Raw genomic sequence first — 5,937 nt, forward strand, 5'->3', positions numbered from 1 at the left:
GCCACCTGCCACTGCTCCCCTCAGCAGTGTACTTCGGTCCTTCTGCCTGCTCTGCTCCCTGCTCTGGCTCTGGTGAATTCTCTCACCCTCCCGCGCTTCTGACTGTACCCAATGCTTGTATAAATAAATAAATCTTAAAAAAAAAAAAAAAACAACTTATGAACTGGGGGAAAGTAGATCTGATGTCTCGGGAAAGAAACCACAACATCTGTCTAACTCAAAAACTTTTATTTTTGAGTTAGTACCTGGTTTCATACCTTCCTGTCTCTTTCCCCCTTCCCCCAGCTGCAACAACCCCAGCTCCTATATATTGAAAGTAGGTGACTTTCTGAGTAAGTCACTTTTCTTGCTGCCTGTTCCCTTCGGCTTCTAGCAATTACTGTAATATTATCATCCACTATATGGAGCACTATGGTAATTTCCATGACAACTGATCATGATTCCTAGATTAAGGGAGGAAGCTAATAAATGTTATGAACTAAAAAAAAATGGACTAAATTCTTGTGATGCTGGTAGAATTTCAAGCTGGAAAGGACTTTTAGGCAGCAACTGCCTATTTTAAACCTTTTTTTTTTTTTTTTTATCGACAAGGAAACAAGTCCAGAGAGGTTGAACAGCTTGCCTATGAGGTCCTGGGGTTGTGGTTTTTGTTTGTTTTTTTCACTTTTTTTTTTTTTTAAAGATTTATTTATTTACTTATACAAGCACTGGGTACAGTCAGAAGCCCGGGAGGGTAAGAGAATTCACCAGAGCGAAGAACAGAATGGGTAGACTGACGAAATACACTGCTGAGGGGAGCAGCGGGTGAGACGGGAGAGGTCTGCCGCGCCATGTAGGACCCTTGCCCGCTGGCCGGGGATCGAACTGGTGCTGCAGAGGCTGTGGACAGCTTCGCATCTCAGCGCTCAACCGCTGCGCCACCAGGGAGGCCTTTTTTTTTTTTTTCACATTTTTTAAAACCAGAAATTTATTGCGGGACTGCTGAAATCATTAAGATGAACTGGACCCTGCAACAGCAGGTTAGTTGTTGTTCCTTCACAGAAACCACGCCTGAAACTGGTATACAAGTTTTAGGTGCCTCATTTGACCAGTCCTGGTGGTATTTCAACTTTTAGCTTCAGCACTCCAGTTGTACTTTCTCTTCTGCTTGGCAGGGTAGCCACACTTGCCGCAGGTTAACTTCTGAAGGTGGTAGGCCTTAGAGCCACAGCACAACGAGTGTGTCTTACTGCTGTGCTTTCCGAATGCTGATGTTCCTTTCGTCATCTTGCTTCTGTGGCTAGGGCCAAACTCAATGGGGTTGTTTGTAGAATAAATTCAAGATCCTAAGCTTAGTGTTTCCTTGTGCTTCCTATTCAGTATAGCTTCTTTCCATTATATCCCTCTGGGCATTGAGCTCCATGAAAGCAGGAGCCATGTCTACCTTATTAATTTTTTCCTAGTGCCTATGATGGGAACTAAGTATCTTTTGAGTGAATGAATAAACTGTTGGAATTTTTCAAATAATGCACATGACTACATTGTTAGATACACATGAAAGTTCAGAATAAAGCTTATTTTCCTGAAGTATCAATATACTCAGGTGTTTTGGGAGTTGGATTAGTTAAAATATTATAATTTAAATGTTTACCCTTAAGTTATGTTATAGAATGGATGATAAATTAGCTTAAATTTTTTTTTAGATAAAATGAGAAGTTATCAGATAAATTACAGGGTTATAATGGGCCCTTTGACCACTACCCTGAAGGGTCTAGTGTTGCCAGTTAGCTGATATTTTTAAGAGAAACTATTTTTTTTTTTCAAAGAGGCATGTATTTTTATTTATTTATTTGTTTGTTTGTTTGTTTTGTACATGCACTGGGTACAGTCAGAAGCGTGGGAGGGTGAGAGAATTCACCAGAGCCAGAGCGGGGAGCAGAGCAGGCAGAAGGACCGAAGTACACTGCTGAGGGGAGCAGCGGGCGGCAGGAGAGGTCTGCGCGTCATGTGGGACCCTCCTCCGGTGGCCGGGGAGCAGCCGGGAATCGAATCAGCGCTGCAGAGGCTGCGGGCAGCTTCGCAACCCAGAGCTCAACCGCTGCGCCATCGGGGAGGCCCTTTAAGGGGAACTATTTTAAGTGAGATCTGATTTTAAATTTTGGTAGTTAACTCAGGTTTTTTTTTTTTTTTTTTAAGCTTTATTTATTTATTTATACAAGCACTGGGTACAGTCAGAAGCACAGGGGGGTGAAAGAATTCGGCAGTGCCAGAGTGGGGAAAAGATCAGGCAGACTGACAAAATACACTGCTGAGGGGAGCAGTGGGCGCGGCAGGAGAGGTCTGTCACACCATGTGGGACCCTTGTCTGCAGCCAGGGATTGAACTGGCGCTGCAGAGACTGCGGGGTAGCTTCACAGCTCAGTGCTCAACCGCTACGCCACCAGGGGAGGCCCTTAACTCAGTTTTTTAACAAAATTGTAGGTAGGAAAGAGCATGCCATTGGGCCTGAGCATCTGTTTGTGACCTATGAAATAGAACAGATCTGAGCAGGAGCTAGATTTTATTATTTTTTTATTTTATTATTTTTTTTTTTGAGAGGCATGTTTATTTGTTTGTTTGTTTGTTTGTTTGTTTGTTTGTTTGTTTTGTTTATACATGCACTGGGTACAGTCAGAAGCACAGGAGGGTGAGAGAACTCACCAGAGCCAGAGCGGGGAGCAGAGCAGGCAGAAGGACCGAAGTACACTGCTGAGGGGAGCAGCGGGCGGCAGGAGAGGTCTGCATGCCATGCGGGATCCTCCTCCGGTGGCCGGGGAGCAGCCGGGGATCGAACCCGCGCCGCAGAGGCCGCGGGCAGCTTCGCAACCCAGCGCTCAACCACTGCGCCACCGGGGAGGCCCAGGAGCTAGATTTTAGACAGGACCAAATGAATAATGGTGTTCAGATGGCTGTCACTCTGGGCCTGGCTCCTTTTTCACTTCAAACTAGTCATAGCTTAGAGTGAAAAGAAAGGATTAATACCTGGTAAGTTAGAACCAGTTCTCATTAAATATCACCCTTTGGGGCCTCCCTGATGGTGCAGGAGTTAAAGACCGCCCTGTCAAGCTATTGCCAGCCACTGCAGCATGAGTTTGAGTTCATTCCCCAGAGGGCGAGGGAGCTAACCCACTTGGTGCAGCAGACCTCTCCTGCCTCGCCTGCTGCCCCCCTCAGCAGTGTATTTCAGCAGATCTGCCTGTTCGGCTCCTCACTCTCTCTGGTGAATCCTCTCCACTCCCACCCCCACACACACCTCTGCCTTTCACCCCAGTTCTTGTATGCTTAAATAAATAAATCTTTTATAAAAAAAATCACTGGGCCTCCCCGGTGGTGCAGCGGTTGAGCGCTGGATTGCGAAGCTGCCCACAGCCTCTGCAGTGCCAGTTCGATCCCCGGCCTCCGGGCGAGGGTCCCACATGGCGCGCAGACCTCTTGTGGTGCCCGTTGCTCCCCTCAGCAGTGTACTTCGTCGGTCTGCCTGTTCTGCTCTCCGCTCTGGCTCTGGTGAATTCTCTCACCCTCCCTTGCTTCTGACTGTACCCAGTACTTGTATAAATAAATAAATCTTAAAAAAAAAAAAATTTGAAAAAAAATTTATTAAAAAAAAATCACTCTTTGAGGGAAGCAGTTTCTGTAAACTCACAGGCTATCTCAGCCCTTAGAGAGTGTCATGTTTTACTTCCCTTGTTCTGTGGGTGAAACTAAGGTCCAGGGAAGGAAGTACAACTTTTAGGACTCCAAGCAGTAGCCATAGGTATTGGTCAGGCTCCACTTCAAACTCCAGACCTTTGGTGCCCCTGCCTTATGCATTCTTAGGGCATGGAACAAGAGACTTTGGGCTTACTTTGGCATTGTTGGTAGAGCTGGGTGAACTATACTTGGCACAGCCCCTTTATCCTGAGCAAAGAGGGTTGAGGATGGCAGTTAGTATGTACTCCGTTTCATCTTGGCACAAAGGGTCTATTTCTGTTACTAGAATGAGATTGCCCTTATTTTTTCTACCTAGAAGGATGTACAGGACAGCCCAGCAATGATGAAACTCCGTGCAAAGATAGATCTATCCTTCCTTGTGTTTTCCTAGCCTCTTCCTCTTCTGTTTCCTTTAGTTCCTTCCTCCTGAGCCCTACTACCTTCCCTTTTGCATTCCACTCACCCCCCTCTGCCCCCACCCCTGTTTTTCTCACTGTTACGCTTTTTCTCTGTGGGAAATTCTTTCAATGCCACCAGTAGGCAGAACCTGGGATTGGATTTTTTTTTTCAGGGTGTTTGAGGGGACTTACTCTAAAGTAGGGAGACTACATAAGGGAGATTCAATGTCTTTAAAATGTCTCATCTTCTGCACCCTCCAGGTACAACAGATAAAATCTCAACTCTGGGCTTGACTACAATCTGGTGCCCCTTCATTTGTGTCTTCTGTCAGCAGTGCAGAACTTAACACCCACTTGTGCTCCCGCACAGTAGAATGGATTTTTTTTTTTTAATTTATTTATTTATGCATACAAGAACTGGGGTATAGGCCAGAGGTGTGGGGGGCAGAGGTGGGAGTGGATTCGCCAGAGGCAGAGTGGGAAGCAGAACAGGTGATCTACTGAAAAACACTGCTGTGGGGTGCAATAGGTGAGACAGGAGAGATCTGCTGTACCATGTGGGTCAGCTCCCTGCCAGGGATTGAACTCATGCCACAGTGGCTGGTGATAGCTTGATGGCGCTGAGACTTTAAGCCCTGTTCCACCAGGGAGGCCCCCTCATGCCATTTTAAATGCTACCTCCTCAATGTAGCTTTTCTTGGTCACTCCATGAACAGTGTTAGTTTTGATATTCTTGGTACTTTGCTTCTACTTCTGTAGTTATACTGTGGTGCTGTATCATACCTGAATTTGCTCTCATTCATGAAATTGAGACCTTATAGACTAGGAGCCAGTATGCTACTTAATTTCTATACCCCTTGGTTTTCCTTGTGTCTATAATAGGCTTGGCATAATCAGTACTTGTAGAATGAAGGACAAAAATGTATGTGTACCAATACCCATGGTACAAAGTTGAATATTAAGTGCCACAGGTAAAATATGACAGAATGCTCTGTAAGTTTCCTGGAGTTTTTGAGAAAAAACTTCTGACCAGGGGAATGGAGATTTCTATAAACTAGTAGTATTTGAATAGGTCCTTGAGATTCAGATGTTCAGATGGTAGGAAGAACGTTCCAGAAGGAAATGGTTTGAGTAAAAGCAATGAGGAAGTATAGAGGTCAAGTCTCACCTACTAATTCACCTTTTGTCTTACCCAGTATTCATGATAAAATGTGTGCTAAATTTCTAGGTTAGCCTAAAGAAAAGTTTTATCTTTTTTTCTCCTATCTTATCTACCTTTTTTCTTTCTTTTTTTTCTGCCTTTCTGCGTATATCTTACCGACCTTATTACCTTAAATTTGGTTTGTTCTCACTTCTTTCCTTTTGTTTCATCTTCCCATTTCTTGAGTGTTTTTTTTTTTTTTTACTTTATTTTTTACTTTTCTTTACCTACTTTTCTGCCCTCTTTCCCATGTAACACAAGAAATACAGGCCTTTGTCTTGATGTGAATCTGCTATACAATATTTAACTCCAACTAACACCTTCATCTTGTGTAGCCAAGTAATCATGGCATAATTGCTTCTCATCTGTCTCATGTTTTATTGGCATTGACTTTTTTCTAACCTCCCACGATGCTGGAGGTGTTGTTATCATTTTATTTTTTTAGTAGTTGTCAAAATGTCAATTTTAATGAGAAATTTCTGCAGACAGGCTTGCCCTTGAGTAGTTTGAGCCTCCAGGCAAAGCTGGGCTGGATGAGTCAGATATGCTCATGGATCTGTTTTCTCATGCATACAGGTGTCTAGGCCACACAGAAACACATTTCCTTCTATCCCACGGGTTCTGTGCTTT

General features: G+C 44.2%; 1 pseudogene across 1 annotated transcript; it reads right to left on the minus strand.

Annotated features, from left to right (window-relative positions):
• Positions 1-472: 472 nt before the first annotated feature.
• LOC311180207 (large ribosomal subunit protein eL37-like) lies at positions 473-1,282 on the minus strand (annotated as a pseudogene). The gene has a single exon. The product of its transcript is annotated as a large ribosomal subunit protein eL37-like (transcript).
• Positions 1,283-5,937: the final 4,655 nt, after the last annotated feature.

The sequence above is a fragment of the Talpa europaea genome (genome assembly GCF_964194135.1).
Source record: "Talpa europaea genome assembly, chromosome: 11".
In the NCBI taxonomy this organism is placed as follows: Eukaryota; Metazoa; Chordata; class Mammalia; order Eulipotyphla; family Talpidae; genus Talpa; species Talpa europaea.